The sequence below is a fragment of the Vulpes vulpes genome, chromosome 8, assembly GCF_048418805.1.
Source record: "Vulpes vulpes isolate BD-2025 chromosome 8, VulVul3, whole genome shotgun sequence".
NCBI lineage: Eukaryota > Metazoa > Chordata > Mammalia > Carnivora > Canidae > Vulpes > Vulpes vulpes.
The window spans coordinates 108,076,667-108,093,907 of NC_132787.1; the positions used below are offsets into that span (position 1 = coordinate 108,076,667).

Here is a 17,241-nt window from a genome sequence, read left to right on the forward strand (position 1 = left end):
AACACAGGAATCAACACCAGACATGCCTGAGGCCACTCGAGATCGTCCAGAAACACCCTAGTGTCAAGTTAGGTCCTCTCTTCCAGACAGCGCCTGCCCCAACCCCAGACTTGGTCTCCACTGGCAGAGATGAGCTGTTCAGAGCTTCTGACAACAGCTGGAAGCGTCCACCAACGTCCTTGAAAAAACAGAAATCATGCTCTTCGGCACATTGCTGTCGAGGACGTGATCTACCATGGGGCTCCACGCTGGCTTTCTGTAATGGAACCAGTGTGTTTAATTTTGTTTAAAGTAGCTGCAAAGAGAGGTTCAAGTTGATGTTCAGGTGAGAATGAGCTGGATTTTCCTTCCGTCGAAGGCTGTATCCAGGCACACGATGCAAGTAGGCCACTTCCACAGCGTGATCCCATACAAACTGGGTATGTTTCGGGGAACAATTTTATACAAGTAAGGCGAGTTGTGAGACATTCAAAAGGAAAACACTAGATTAACGCTGCAGAGGAAGATATTTACTGACTTAAAACAAACAAGCCTTCTTTGTTTCTGCAAAATCACATTTTTGATGTCAGGGAATTCGCAGGGCTGTCTACTGATTTTCACAAGCCATCCTTTACCACTTTTTCCCCCCATAAATGCTTCTGCTGAAGCCAAAGACAGTTTAAAGGGCAGCCTATGGAAATAAGGCCTGGACTGAGCAGTTTGAGGCAAACTCCCCCCACCTCAGACTTTCACTTTGAAGGCCACTTGTGCAAAATCAGTGGAAGTATAACTTGAAAGTGGCACCATTTCTGACTGTGACTGTCGCTTCTCAATGGGAGGTGCAGGAGATAGAATAAGGGGGAGCGAAAGAAGCAAGGATATTCATGCTTCGGGGAGAGGCAGTCATTTGGAGGTTAGGCACGCTGGGAAGTAAAGCAGAAGATACACTTTGTCTTCAAGGTCAGAGCTCATCATCCTGTAGACTGGAGGCCAAAGCCAACCCAGCACATAACTGGAGCTTTACACAACCATGGCCACTGGCTTGAGTGTTGGGTGTGGTTTCAACAAAGTCCTCTTGACTTACAAAATGAAAACTATTTACACCCTCGCACTTTGTAGAAAACGTTCGCCAGCCCCTGCTTCTAAGCAATGGACACCTGCTAGAATGTATCTCTCCATGATGACACGGGAGTAACAAGAGAGGCTGGAAAGCAAGGAGTGGGAGCTCAAGATCATTTTAAATTCTTTCTGCCCTAAACATTTGTGGTCTCTCTCGCTCATGTTAGGAAATTGTGTCATCAACAAAAATGCATTGAACCACATGCTAGGTAGTAACTGAGTTCTTTCTTGGTGATGGTGATAGATTTTCTTTCATCATTTCTCCTTTTTGATTCCCATGACAAAGTGGCAAGTGGCACATCCTATGTTCTTCCCCCAATCACCAAGCCTTTGCTATTATTTAAACAGACACTTTCTATATCTTTACCCAGAAAAGTGAGCCAGGGGTTTTCCTGGGTCTTGGTAGTAGGCCAAATACTACTGAACTTTATAAAATTAGGGGTGTTTTCCAGGGTCCAAGTAATACGGATTAGGATATACAGAGAGCTAGGTTTGCATACTTAAATAAAAAGTTTGCTCATCCGTTGAGGTAAAGCTGAGCGAAAAGCCCAGCTTTAAATACAATTTTCTTAATAGAAAAGGTGTAAAATGTTCCAACTAGACTGTGTATTGTGCACTATTAGCAAAGGCCCAAGAGATTTGGTTTCCATTGGAATATAGAAAGAAACTTTCCTTTTCTGTGTGATTAGGATCTTCCACTACTGGTGGTGAGAATCACAATTCTGGGCAACATGAACAGGGCTTGATTGAGAAATACGTCACCCATATCTTGTGGCATCTCGAGAAGAGTTTGCTTGATACAAATTTGTTCTAAAATGTAGTCGGTAACAAAAGGGGATGACCTGTGAGTTCATAAGGCTCTAGAGAAGGGAATTTATGTATCATTCGCTCAAAATGTGGAGTGATACATTGATGGATATTCCCTGGTCCTCATGCTTTTTGTTGGTTTCTTTTCTTTGTTACTTGTCTCAGGTTTTGAAGTCCATGAATAACTTACTCATGATTCCCCCCTCAGAAATAAGCCTCTTTTTTACTTCTTACTTTTACAGTGTTCCCAGCATTTTGGAGAATTTTCATAAGGCATTTGGCAGAGAGATAGTAGAAAGGTAAAGGCTTTTGAAGGAAGTCAACACAAACTTTGTATTCCAATTGCAAGACTCAATGGCCAGAGTGATCTTGGGACAGTGGACCTTACTTATCTCTTTGCCCTTCGTGTTATCTATCTATAAAATAAATGGTATCTGAAAATTAAAAGAAAGGAAGCAAAAATAGCAGGATTCTCTAGGCTCTCACCAGTCCGTGGTTGCAGATAGGGTCAGAATAATAGTCTCTGGAGACATCCCTCAAGTCATTAAAACAGGTGCCCCCATTGAACACCTGGCTCCCAGTTTGCTAACACAGTGAGCTTGAGGAATTCTCTTTACAAGAGCATCTTCTTGTGTCTAGTTGGGGTGATAGCCACCCCTCCTCCCTGAGCCGTGAAGCCTGAGTGACACTGCTCGTGGACCATGGCTCTCAGAAGCTGGTCACTGTGGCCTTAACCTAGCATTGTTCCTCTCCTTGATGACTAAAGCTTTGTTGGAGGAGGCATCTGATGAGCTTCATCCCTCTTTCTTATCAAACACCATCGAGAAAGCTGCTTTTCACTTCTCTGCATATTCCTGTTTTCAGACATGGCACTTACTTTATCATAAGCAACAATCTGTCTTAGACTCCTCTCATTGATTTATCCTGTACTCTTAAATGTGATAGACCCCCGGTCCTAAACTACCACCCATTTCTCCTCTGGGCAGCAGCTTGGGTGGCTGGAATGAGACATCATAGCATGGACAGCCTGAAAAATTGAAACATATTTTCTCACAATCTGAAGACTGAAAGTCCAAGGTCAAGGTCAGAGTGCCAGTAAGGTTGGTTTCTGATGAGACCTCTCTTGTTGGGTTGCAAAAGTCTTCCTTCTCACTGTGTCCTTGCATGGCCTCTTCTTTGGGTGTGTGTGGAGAGAGAGAAAGCTTGAGAGTATCTTCCTCTTCTTATAAGGACAGTAATCCTACAAGATTAGGCCCCTCTGCTGCGATGCTATTTAACCTGAGTTATCCTCGTAAAGGCTCTGTCTTCAAATATAGTCATGTTGGGCATTAGGGCTTCACCCCAGGAATTCTGGGGGACATATTTCAGTCCATTATAGAGCTTCTGGATTTCTGGTATGTCCATCCTTAGAATCTACCTCAGTCTGTCTTGAATTTCTTCCAAGTTATGACTCCAGCCATGTGGATGGTTGGACATCTAATACATGGTACAGTGTGCAGTAACCCCTCAGGGAATGTCAGACTCTTCTATAACCACCCCCTCTTATTCTCAAAAAATTCTAAGTGATGCTCTAAGAAATGGATTCTGTACCCGGGATTTTCATGTTAGAGGAAGCTACTTTTTATAGATGGCCCTGGAATAATATCCTTTGTTGCATGGTGCGTTCCATCGCCTACTGGGCCCCACAGCTACGGACACCACTTAGCATTCCAACTCTGCCATCGCCAGGTGCCTTGTTGCCTCTCACCTTCTTCAAGGATAGCTTTTTCCCATTGCTGTCTGTGAAGGAACTGCAAAGTAGAAACAGAAACTCTGTCAGGAAAACAGGATGAGGGACATGAAAAAGCATGACACGTGGGCATAAACAATATGCTCCCCACACCCTCAGGTGCAACTCCACAGCCTGCAAGTGTCCCCCATGAATGCCAGGGTATTGCTTTCAAAGACAGCCATTTTGGGATGAATGGCTTTTTTGTTGTTCAGAAGAAGTGTCTGATGATCAACTGGGTCAACATGACAGTCATAAAGTCTTAAGCTTCAACAAAGAGGAGAAGACCAAATGTCTAAGGAGTCATGTGGAATATAGTGCAAATCAGGTCAATTAAAATTACATTTTAATGTAATTCCTGCCCTGCTCCTGATGCACAGAATGCTCCTTTTCTGACCTAACGCCAGCTTATGCCATCAGAAGACAGATCAGATGCTCATCTAGAAAACCCCAATGCCCACACGGAGGATCTCTGCTATGTATGCACAGGGATGAAAACAAGGTCCTGAGAGTTTGTCACACGTGGAACACTAGACCAGGTGATGGGACAAAGCACATGACAAGGTGGCCATGGCGTTTTTAAGTGAAGTTATATATAAAAAGCCACAGTTTCTAATCCCCCCAACTCCCTCCCACGACCACCTCCCACCATTGCAAGTTGCTATTGCTTTATTTTCTTAGCAAGATTAAATAAGTCTGAAAAAAACTGGAATGGTTATTGATGAAGGGCTCTAAGGAGACATCTCATGAGAGAACTGAATTTCAATATTCCATCAAAATATCCAGGTCCTACTGCATGGACCCACGCGGGCAGTAAGCTTGCCAAGGAGTAATTTTAGCACATAAAATTTTACCATTCTGACTCTTATTCAGAACAAATTTTTAAAAACAAAGAGTTTTCATTCATTTTTCATTAAAGCTGACTGGGGCCCAGCAGCATCATTTGCTCTGCACTAAGGAGGGGGGACCTGTGTCACCCGATCTAGGCTCCATGCTCAATCACCCCAGACTCAGGCAAAAAAAAGAGACATGACGATCAAAATTCTCATTTCTATAAATAGCTTCCTTTCAGAAGAACATACTTCATACTTTATTGCTCACACAGACACCTCCCGGGACTCATGTTTTCAAAACCACTAATCTCTTTGGTTTCAGAATAATTTTGGAGAAATCTTACCACTCAGTCTTGCGTTTCAGAGACACATGTGCCCAATTCCTGCCTGTGCTCCTTTCAGGCAAGAAGATAGCTCACATTTTTTAGAGCATTCTTCCTTTCTCTTCTTTGTCTCAGACATTACTGTCCTAACAACTTGGAACCACTTGGCCTTCCGCAGAATGGGAGGGAGAGCAGAGCCCCTTTGTTCTGGGTTGGCTGGCACACATCTTTCTCTGCTCACATTTAGAAAGAACAGAGACTAGACTAATTAAATCCCATATTTTTTTTCAGATAATTCAATTGAATAAACTGACAATGATGTTATCTGTGGGCTTGTTGTCATGTTTGATCAAGTTCCTTACAGAGCTATATAATCTCTCATAAAACCTGCCTGAATGGTACAGTTCAGAGAAGCCTTTGAACAGAGCTGGTTGTCTGTTGTTTCCAGAATCCATCAGGAGTGGATGTTATGGGGTTGGGGAGCAAAGTTTGAGAGGATCATATCATTCCTATCCAATGATGCTAAAATGGATTGTTTTAAGAAAATACAAAATAATAATTAAAAAAAAAAACAACTTTCCTCATTGAGGACTTTTACTGTTTTGCTGTAAAACCCTACTCAGGGCATAAAGTGATGTATATTTTCATTTATTTTTAGAGTGAAAAGAAGCACTTCAAGATCGTACCTTTTTAAAGCTGAAATGTGTCCAATGTGTCCCACCTCCCAAGCTCTAGGCCAAATGTCCCACATGCGTCAGCTTGTTCGACGCCTGTGACAACCCAGACTATTAATTCCACTTTGGGGATGAGGAAATCAGGGCTTTAGGTAGAGTGAATACATGTCAGTGTCACACAGGAGAGAAGATGCTTCTGAACTTACTGAGAACAGGAGCAATCAGGTCTATCCATCTGTCGGCATCAGTGAGGGCTCCAGTGGGAAACATGCCCCAAATAGGAGAACTTGGAAAGTTATATCAAAGGTGTAGGTGAGGTGGAGGGGGCCAGGGGCTGCCTTAGCTGAGCTGTTACCTCCCCAACATGATGCTGTGGGAGGATCTCCAACCTTCCTGCCAGGGAATAGTAGTCCAAGGGAACCCTTAGCTCCTAGCTGGAGACAAAACTTCCCTCCCCGAGTGGTTTTGGGGAATGGGTCAGCATGTCCCTTTCTGAAGGAGCTCACAGTCCAGAAGCCAAGTCAGGGACCAAATGATTAAGCTTCAACAAATCCAGCCAATCCAACCCCGTCTGGAGCCCAAAGGGCACAGAGTCCTACTGATGCAGCCCCCAGACCAAGTCCCAGTCTCCTCCGGCAGCCAGGTCTCAGCTCTTAGCATCTGTTCTCACTTCCAGCCTTCAATCCTGTTTCTCCCCAAGCTATGAACATCCATGAACTCACCTTGTGCTGGAACAACAGAGAAAACTGAGATGAGGCGTGCCTTTAGAGGATTTTCAGGCTACAAAGGGAATAAAATATCCCCACAAATAACTGGAATTCACTTTGGAAAGTGGCAAAACCCACAGCAGATAAAACGTATTCAGTGTTGAGGAAAAGGGAGATTATGACTGTCTTTGAATTAGATGCTCAGGGTTCAAGTTCATGTCTAGTGGAGGATTTCCTAGAACCGTCTTCCTAGAAACCTGGAATCATTTGGTCCCCGACTTGGCTTCTGGACTGTGAGCTCCTTCAGAAAGGGACATGTTGACCTACACCGTCCGGTGTCCAATGACACACTTCCTGACCCTGGCCATGAATGGGTCCTCGTGTGGCCAGCATCTCATAAGGCTTCCTTCTCTCTTCCAAATACTTGCAGGGCCCGAGGTGGCTCCAGGCAGGGTGTGCTAAGCCACAGCCAGTTTTGGTTTCCCAGGAAGGGTCTGAAATGTAGGTAAGGGAAGCGATATCCCAGATGACACAGCAAGCCCAGGTCATGGCCAGGTCACCTGTTTCCAGTGTGGCACTCCATCTTCATCATCCCATGCTGGCGTAAAACTGGGTAAGACGAAGCTAGATGGAATAAAGCAAATCTTCCCTTTTATTAAGTTAAAATAAGTTCAGGGATCCCTGGGTGGCACAGCAGTTTGGCGCCTGCCTTTGGCCCAGGGTGCGATCTGGAGACCCAGGATCGAATCCCACATCAGGCTCCCGGTGCATGGAGCCTGCTTCTCCTTCTGCCTATGTCTCTGCCTCTCTCTCTCTCTCTCTCTCTCTCTCTATCATAAATAAATAAATAAAATAAAATAAATAAAAAAAGTTAAAATAAGTTCACAATGCCAATTGGTGCTGGAAGGTTTGCAAACACAGTATCTTGCCTTTTCTTAAAGTCTCCTGGAAAGTGGTTCCTGTGTTTGAGAACTGTCCCTCCCTATGTCTGTGCCCCTTACTCTCTTGAGAGCCCCTTGGGACCAGAATCTGTACCTTCTTTGCCTCAGGGTCTTCTGTCCAAGCAGTGCCTATGTGTGAAGAGGATCTGGCTAATACTTCCCAAAAAATGCTAGCACTGACCCTTCCCCTCCTTTGGCAGCATTTATAAATTTGTAGTGACTGTACCCACTGCAAACACTATGAAGTGCCCCTTTATTGATGTTCTTTCGCACTGTTTCTCAGGTAAATCATTTTAAGGTGCTCTCAGAATATTACATTAATTCCCATTTTACAGATAAGGGAACGGGGGCCGTGTCGGGGCTGTGGTCTACTGAACAGTAGTAGCTAACACCCCTCCACCCGACTCTGTGTCGGGGACTGTTGGAAGCACTTGGCATACCCTGCCCACCTTCATGCTCAGGGCAAATCTATGAGATGGTGAAATTATGATTTCTGGATTTAGAATGATGACCTGAAACACAGAGATGCCACGTAAAGGGCCCAACACAGAGCGGTGAAAGGAACGAGCAGAGATTTGAGAACAACTGGCTTTAGCACTCAAATCCTTATTGACTTCACTCTACCTCCTTCTTTAACGACAGGCCGAGGATGCGGAGCTGGCCAGCCCCAACCCACCCTCCTCTGGTGAACGACTAGTTCTATGATATTGAGGATGTCTCTGTCTCTTACACCTCGGCTTCTCATTCTTTGAGAAGTGACACTAACGCCCCCTTCACTCACACAGGTCTGCCTTTCTAGATCACTCGCTGGGCTTGCCCTGCTCATCCTGCAGAGAAAACAGATCCATCCACCATTCTCTGGCTTTCACAGTACCAGCATCTCTGATCAAATTCTTGTATCCTCAACCTTGTTTAATATACCAAGGAAATAAGCCCACCATCTGTCCAGGCCTGGATCCCCCCAAATAAATAATTCTTTAAATTGTGAACGTCAGAAGAATGTTGGCAAAGGACTCACAAGCTGAAATATGAACATCTAAATGTTACCACTTCATTTCTGTGTGACTTTGAGTAGTTCATGTCAATTCTATGCATTTACTGTCCATCACCTGGAAAATAATGATAATAGGAACAAGTACAACAATAGTAATACTTGTCAATGGATTCAGATGAAGATATGTCAGAGCATGACAAACAGTTTTTAAGAATAATAATGATTGGTTAAATGTATGGTCAATGTTTCTACAGATTTATTTGTTCTACATTATTGGAACCCAGACAGAAACACCAGTGGTCTAACCAAGTAGGTAACCCAGCAGGAGGGATGGCAGTCTCTAGACTGTGTGCTCAGTTATTGGTCCATGGATCCATGCTGTGTTCCCCACCTGCACCGCCCAGAAATAATCCTGCCTAGCAAGTGATGTAGGAGAAAGGTCATGTGTTCGACCTTGGACAACCTAAGGGACATTTCAATATATCCGTGGATATTCATACTTACCAAATGAGGATTATAATAATTCTCAGGACTGCTGTGGGAATAAAGGGTGATGATATACATACAGTGCTTAGCTCAGGGTTAGACATAAAAAATTCTGTTTTCTTCTTCCTTTGGATAAAATTCTTTTTATGAAATGGAAGGAAATCATGGGAAATTTTAAAGTTCATAGTTACCAAGTGTTACTATTGACAAATAAAATTGCTGGTCCTTGTCTCTTCTCCTTTGCCCATACTTTGATTGTTTTCTTGATTTCACACTCCATTTGCAGGATGCTAAGCGTCCAGGAGAATGTTTGCTTTCTTACAAAGTAAAGACTGCCTAACTGATGAAAGGAGAGAGTGTTCGTACTAGTTTCCTGGTAGAAGCCAAATTCTCTTTCCTTCTTCCAAACCCTCAATGTCGTGGTGTATCTCTTTTCATATCTTACATAAGAGCCACCTACATGCATGAGCTAATGGAAGCAATAGATTTGGGAGTTGAAAGACCTGGCCATAACTTTAGGTCAACAATTTTTATTCCTGATGCCATGGGACCACCATGGTGATTTTATGAGCCTCAGTCCAATCATCTACAAAATAGGGATCAAGTGAGGCAAATGTGTAAAAGTTCTTTTTTTAAAAGATTTTATTTATTTATTCATGAGAGACAAACACACAGAGAGAGAGAGAGGCAGAGACACAGGCAGAGGGAGAAGAAGTTTCCCTGTGGGGAGTCTGATGTGGGACTCGATCCCAGGGCCCTGGGATCATGACCGGAGCTGAAGGCAGATGCTCAATCACTGAACCATTCAGGTGCTCCCATGTGTAAAAGTTTTTAACACAATATCTCATAGATAGCAGAAAGTTTATAAATTTATATTTCCCATCATCTTTCCCCGCCAGAGCATAATTTGAATTTTGCATAGCAGTATAGCTCCCATAATGATGAGCAATGTGTTCTACACAAAATATGCTCTTGGTAAATGCTTACAGAATTAAACTGAAGTATAAATATATAGATAATGCAAATAGGCTAGGAACACAACACTATTCTTTGTTATAAAAAGCACAAGCTCAGCACGTAATTTTGTGTATTTTGAGTATAGCCTTGTAATTTTAGCTGAAAGCCCACAATGTTCAAACCTTTTTTGGTTGGTTGGTTTATTTCTTACAGATGATCTTGAGAAAGGCAATGGCTTCATAGAAAGAGTAAACTATTTGGAGTCAGAGTTGAATGTAAACACATCTCTTAGGCTACATGAACTCAGGGAATTTATAATATTTTATTGGCTCTTAGGTGCCATTAGTTATAAAATATATATGTGCCACTAAAATGAAATAAAATGTTGCCATTACATGGAGGCACGATTGTTGATGCATTAATTGCAAGATGAATCCTTATTTCAGAGATGTTAAGGGGAAATATGATTCAGGGATCTATTTTATTTAACTTCTCTAATCCTTAGTTTTTCCATTAGAATAATAAAGTTGATGATAGGGATGCCTGGGTGGCTCAGCAGTTGGGCACCTACCTTTGGCCCAGGGCGTGATCCTGGAGTCCCAGGACTGAGTCCCACATCAGGCTCCCTGCATGGAGCCTGCTTCTCTCTCTGCCTGTGTGCCTCTGCCTCTTTCTCTGTGTCTCTCATGAATAAATAAATAAAATCTTTAAAAAAATATAAATAAATAAATAAATAAAGTTGATGATAACTGAGAGGACATTGAAAGAATCATGTGGAAAAAGAGTATGAGTTTCCTTTTCAAACTCTAAAATACAGCAAATATTATTTATAGACAAAGGCTTCTTTTAATGAAAAACAGCTTTGAGATATGAAATTTCTCTTGCCCTTCTGATCTATTTTTGTACTAAATGTTTCTCAATATTGTTTTCTCCCCTGGAAATGCCCTTATTGGCTATTTATGGAATGTCATGACAAGCTACATATTTTGTGTTTATTTCAAAATATGACCATAGAGAGTCTCTGAATTTGTGCTATTTGGCTTAACTGCGGACCTCTAAAAGGAGTTTTTTGCTTATTTGTTTGTTTTATTTTAATTGTTTTTAGTAATTATCCAAATACAAAATTTGTAGTTTGGTAATTCCTCAAGAAAAATTAAATATCCCATTAAGGCTATTCACTTAAATGAATTAGCATCAAACCCAGCCAAATCCAGAAAACATAAATAGGAAAGCCAAGAAAAGAAGGAAAGAAAGAAAAGAAAAAAGAAAGAAAGAAAGAAGAAAGAAAGAAAGAAAGAAAGAAAGAAAGAAAGAAAGAAAGAAAGAAGAAAAAGAAAGGCAGACCAGATCAGGGAAAGAGCTGGACTACTTAGATAATTAACTATTTTTTTTTGGAATTTTTAAGCATATCCAGGATATCAGATATGAACACTTCTATGACACCCTCAACATATTCATTTGACTTCAAATTTTGGGATTGGGGAGAGAGAGAGATGCTTTCTGGGTTCTCTGTTATACTCAGTGTCAAATGACACTTCTAAAGGAGTACATGTCATTTAAATGAAAAAAAGTTAAATGTTGCATATTCATTGTCTCCTGGGCTTTTGCCAATACCTCTTGATGTGACAAGCACCAGTGCCAAGAAATACTGTGATTAATGCCTTGTGAGTCCCTCCTGTGTTTCTGATTTTGTAACTCCACTCCTGCTGCCCCTGGAAGAGATAGTAACCATTCGCTAAATCTGATTCATTTGGGGTAAAGCTCAATGAGCTAATGAAGCTCAAAGGTTTTGCCAGTTCCCAAGACCATGGAATGCCACAATGAAGGTGTTAACAAAGTCACAATATTTGACGGGAATAATTTCTAAAATTTCGGAAAGAGCAGGGCCGCTATGCCTAGTCCAGCATTAGCCCCGGGGATGAACCCAGGTTTATGTGCAGAGCATTTGACCAGAGCATTTCCTTCATCTAGAATATCTTCCTCCCCACCTCTCCTTCATATTTCGATTTTGCTTCCCTCCTTCCATAAAATGTTCACATCTCCATGTGTGTCTCTCTCTCAGAAAGCATTCCATTTAACACATTCTATATACATTCATGATAGCTTTCATTCCGTTACTTAGGGATGTAGAGATGTCTGTCTCCCTCATAGATTTGAATTTCTATGTTTTATTCATATTTATAATCCCAGAGCTTATACATAGTATTACTCAATATTTGTTGGTTACATTTGATTTTGAATAATAGAAAAAAAAAAACATCGTAATAGGGATGGGGAATGAGATGTAATTTAATGCCATAAAACAATGGTTGTCAGATAGAACAATGGATGACACCCCACAGTTGCCGTGTTCCCATGCCCAACAACTGCCCCATCAAAGCCAACTCCACCTTTTCACTCCCAGGAAAGAAAAACATAGATGAATCCAAGTAAATTAGAATAATATTATAAAAAGAGAAATCATTAAATTTGCAAACCTAGCATTTCATTTTAGTGATAAAGTACTTAAAACACACCTCAACTTTCTGCTCACTTGGTTCGGCAACTCTATACTTGAGAACTATTGCCCCAAGACAGTGCTTACCAAATTCCCCACGGAGATTGTCTCAAACCTCACTCACTCCCTTCCAGTCACTAGACACTCTCCAGGCTTCAGAAACTTACTTTACTTCCGCTTTTATCCATCCCTAACAGAGGCTCTCAACATTGGCACCACCGACGTCTGGATCAGATAATTCTTGGTGGTCTGGGCAGTTCTGTGTCCTCTGGGACATTCAGCAGCATCCCCGGCCTCTATCTGCTAGATGCCAGTAGCAATCTCCAAGTCACAACTATCAAAAATGTCTCCAGACATTTCCAAATCCTCCACTTGGAAAGGAGAGATCTCCCCAGTTTCCACTGACAAATACAGAGACTCTTCTGGCTACGCTCCCTTGGAGCAGATGACAGAGACTATGATACTAGCAGAGCAGAAAGGACACATGGGTCGGCGGCGGGGGGGGGGGGGGAGGGGGGGGCGGGCGGGGGCGGCGGCAACTGCATATTAAGAGAAGCCCAGAGTGAGACAGTAGAAGAGTAAAGTTTCTAGAATGTAAACATGAGTATGTCATTCTTTTGTGGGGAGGAGGGGTCGTGCACAGGGAAGAGAGAGAGAAAATTTTAAATACATTCCATGACCAGCACTGGGCCTGATGCAGGCCTCAATCTCATGACCCTGACATCATGACCTGAGCCAAAATCAAGAGTCCGACACTTACCTGACTGAGCCCCTTGGGTGTCCCAAGCATGTCACTCTTGTGTTCCAAACCCTCCCCCAGCTCCCTGTCACGGGAGAGAGAACACGGAGGAGTGCATGGCCAGGGCTCACACGTGGGCCAGGGCTCTCTCACCATCCTGTCCTCTGACCCCGTTGCCTCAGACAACAGACATTTGAGTGTGTTGTGCTCCCTCATGCCTACCTTCTTGGCAGACATCTGTCTCTAAATGCCATATTTTGAAGTCTCTTGCCATCCGTGTCTGCTCCCCGCCACTAGATGTGAGTTCCAAGAGGACAAACAATTGGAGGACAAAACTCCTTAACTCATCATTTTGTGCCCAGCACCTTATTCGGTAAGGACAGTGGGAAAATGGCCCAAAGTCTTTACACTTTGGCAAATAGCTTGGCTAGCCTGGAATTCCCTTATCCCCTTCATTTTATTCATTCTTAGAAATTCAGTCTAACCCCCTAAAATGCCTCCAGAGAGAGAGACACTTAGATCATCTGCACTGATTTGAATCTTCCCCTTGTGTGCCTCCCTAAGATCTCAACATGTTGAGTCGTTCAGGTGGCAATCAGACGCTCTCCTTCAACACCACCCATTTCTGAGAGCAAAGACCAAATGGCATTACCTGGGTCATCTCAATGTTTAGTGCTCATGCTCAGTTCCCAGGAAATGTTTTATATATTTTTTTAATTTTTTGAAGAACATCTCTATCGTGTACTTTTAGCTTTTCTTTTTTGAGGACAACATAAGCCATGCCTCATCCTTCTGTGTATTATCCACAGAAAACACACGTAGCACATCTGGCAAAGAATATACTGTGAGCCAACACACCGTATTTGTGGCTTCTTTATCATTACAGGAAGCTTTGGGAGAATGCTGCACTTGGAGTCTTAGTTAAGTGCTTTCCAGAAGACAGAAGACTGCTCTCTGGTTCCTGGCCACCATAGTGAATGTCGTCAGGCCTCCACCTACACCCCCGTGAGCAACTTTTACTGCTCAGTACTCACCATCCCCAGCTCAAGTACCTCTGTCTCCAAAGGTCTGTCCCTGGGACTGTTGTTGAGGATGACGCTCATCTACTAGAGTCTCCTCAGCCTTGTGTGCAGACAGCTGGATGCTCTTGTGAGGTCCTCCCCACTTGCTAATCTTGCCCCAAAGAATAAGGGATTGGAAACTCAGCTACTCACAGGGATCCAGACAGTGTGAGCATAGCTCATACCCCACAGCCTCTCAACCCGGAGCAAAGCTCTGGGGTCTTTTCCAAAGTACATTCTTGCTTTGCTTCTTCCCCTTTATTATCCTGGGTCCCCCAATCCTATACCTGTTTCTCCTTGGAACACTTCCTTAATAAATCCCTTACACACAAACTCTTGACCTAGGGTCTTCCTCTGGGAAGCCGATCTAGAACAATCTCTTCCTTTCTCCTAATTGTCCACAGGGAAGGGAGAGAGAGCGGGGCTGGCTACGTAGTTTATAGGGCTCACTACAAAATGAAGATGCAGGTCTCTGTAAAAAGTACTGAGTCTCAGGGTCAGCAACAGCAGACCATTCAACTGAGACTCAAAAGTTGAGTACCCTGATGTCAGCTCCGCTGGATAATCTCATTCAAATTTCCCATATCCAGCAACCCTTCCACAACTGCAAACAACTAACTAGTAACACAGATGTACAGAGTTTGGATGAATGTTTTCTTTTTCTCTAAACAGTTTTTATTTAAAGTATTATCAGCATAAAAATAGCTATAGAAATGGAAGATATATGGGACAATTTAAAAAAAAATAGGCTCAACAAAATGATCTATGACACATAAGGGAGTTTTGAGATTCATTGCTCCTGGCAAAATTCTGAGCACACAGTAGTCACTCAATAAATACTCGTTGACTGACTAAGATATTTAAAATTATTTGACTTTCTTTTTATTGGTTTCCTTTGCACTTGACACTGTGAGAAACACATAGGTTTGGAGTAAGCAAGTTAGAAAAGATGAAGGATCTCAGTAATCACAATGAGTTTCCAGATGGGAAAACTGAGATCGGTATATTTGAAAGAATTCTGTATGGTCATGTACCTGATATATGATAACGGAGAATTGTGGCGTTTGTTGTTTCAAGAACAACGGGATGTGATTTAAAATTGTTTGTGAAATTGTATTAACATAAACGTGAAATATTACCAGAGGGTCGGTGAAGCTGTGTCTGCACGAGCATGATTTATCTGTAGCATGTAACGAACTGCCACAAAATTTAGCAGCTTCAAACCACATGCATTTGGCCTGAAAAGGGGGTTGGGGGGCAGAGATGGAGAAATTGGGAATTTCTCAGGGAAGGGGCAAAGTGGAGAGGTGGTGGAGCTCAGAGGCTGTTTGTGTTGACATGAGAACACTTCAGAAAAAAGCCAGGTGTCATCTGTGGGAAATTTGGAATATGTGTAAGATAGATGTGTATGTGCAAGTGATGGGATCAGTGGTATTATTTTGGGTGGGGTGAAGCAGCTGCAGGTGTGAGAACCTGAAGTGAGGTGGGGGGAGGTGAGACCAGTGAGGGTGTTGTGAAGTTTGGGCTAAGAGTCGTGGAAGAAATCCTAAAGACATAAGAGTGTCCAAACGAGGAGGAAAGGGGGTCCGTGGAGGTAGAACTGACAAGCTGGCGGAGGTGGGGGGGTGAGGGGGTGTGATTTCGGGATGGGGGAGAGAAGGGGCATTGAATGACCAGATGACATTGCAGAGCAGGTCTGGGCATGTCAGGCCCTTTCATCCTCTCCCCAGACTCATCACAGATGCCCAGATTTCCCCTAAACCAGACGCACAATGAGGTAGGGAAGCTATTTCCAGGAAGAACAGCAAATGCAGGAAGCAGGTGTTTGAGCAAATCCCTCAGATGCCAACAAGAGCACAGGATTCTGGGCCCAGGAGGCTCTATGCTGGTTTAGGGGCTCAGGGACCCATTAACGACTCACAATGAGCCGTCCTGCCAGGGGCCAGTGACATGTTATGTCAAAGGATGAGGCCCGGTTATAGTAGTCGTCTATGGCCTTGTAATATAACGCCTCCAAACTTAGCGGCTTAGCACAACGCACCATGTCTGGGTTCAGAGATCAAGGAGCAGCTTACTTAGCCAGATGATCTGGCTCAGGGTATCCTGCAAAGCTGTGGTCGGGCTGTTGGCTGGGGTTGCCATCCTCGGAAGGCTCGAGTGTCAGCTTCTAAGGAGCCAACGCACAGGGCTGGAGGCTGGAGGCAGAGGTCTGCAGGCCTGGGAGCCTCTCCTCGGCCAACTGGCTTCCCTCGAAGCTGGTGATGAGAGACAGAGGGAGAGACAAAAACAGAGACAGAAAGACAGCAGAGAAAGAAAACTGGAGAGAGCAACAGAAAGGGAGGGAGGGAGGAGAGAGAGAGAGAGAGACAGAGAGAGAGAAGATGCACAAGAAGCCACCGTGGCTTTGTGACCTGCTCTTGGGCTCAGACACCATCACTCCTTGTCCTATGTGTGCAAAGGAAGGCCAGCTCACACTCTAGGGGGAGGAGATGATCTCCACCCCGGGAAGGGAAGACCATCAAAGAGCATGGATATGTTTTTAAAACCACTGCAGAGAGTGAACTGGGCTGCAAATAAATGTGTCGGGAAGCTTGAGCAGATGGGGGGCAGGCGAAGACGCCCTGCACACCAAGGGAGGGAAGGCAGGAGTCCAGTCCACAGGGGTTTGCACCCGGCACCTTCCCAGGCCTGGGGCCCAACAGCCAAGGGCTCACCTGCCTTTGAGATTAGGTGAAATTTCAGTTGTCTGAATTCTCGTGTTCTCTTCCCCACTTGTTCCAGACTCAAAGTCTGTCATCAGATCCTCGGGGAATGGTTTCGGAGCTTGTCGCTCAAAACTTTAAATAGGCCGAGGTCAATGCAGACGGGGCCACAAAGTGGGTCCTGGAGGCACAACTGTCTCCGAGGGCCGGCCGCACTCATCCCCCGGGTGCTCCTCCACCAGACCTGCCCCTTTCAGGGGCTGCCCGGCTGCATCTGCTCATCCTCCGGGCCAGGAACGATGATGGCCATGCCAAGTACACTGTAGGGTGATTGATAAATAACCTCGTGCAATCTCCGGGCTCCCCAGAGGATCCCACAGCTCATTTAAACCTCTCTGATTTGGATGCTGAGCCAAGACAGCACGATCTTATTGTCACCCCTCCCTGTGAAGCTAAAAAAAAAAAAGAAAGACAGAGTCAATAACAATTGCAGAGTATCTACAGCTGAAACATCTGAGATCCATTGGCTCCATTTCCAGTGGTTGGGAGACAGAAAAGGCAGGACGATGCTGTAGAGGAAGCCTAGACCTCAATCCAAGCCCTGGTCTGAGGGACGGGCTTTGCGACCACGTCACTGCCACATCCAGGAAGGGA

At 43.9% G+C, this 17,241-nt stretch overlaps 1 long non-coding RNA gene across 2 annotated transcripts in view; it reads right to left on the reverse strand.

Moving 5' to 3' along the window:
- Nucleotides 1–487: 487 nt before the first annotated feature.
- The window catches only part of LOC112927744 (uncharacterized), a 75,608-nt gene continuing 58,854 nt past the window's right edge, over nt 488–17,241 (reverse strand). The window contains exons 7-9 of one of the 2 annotated variants that reach the window (XR_012003254.1): nt 16,600–17,039; nt 15,961–16,202; nt 488–3,695 (exon numbers count right to left, since the gene is read on the reverse strand). This is a non-coding gene — a long non-coding RNA (uncharacterized lncRNA). Of the gene's footprint in view, nt 3,696–14,520; nt 16,203–16,599; nt 17,040–17,241 lie in introns of those variants that run through there. The other variant, XR_012003255.1, reaches the window with a different exon arrangement.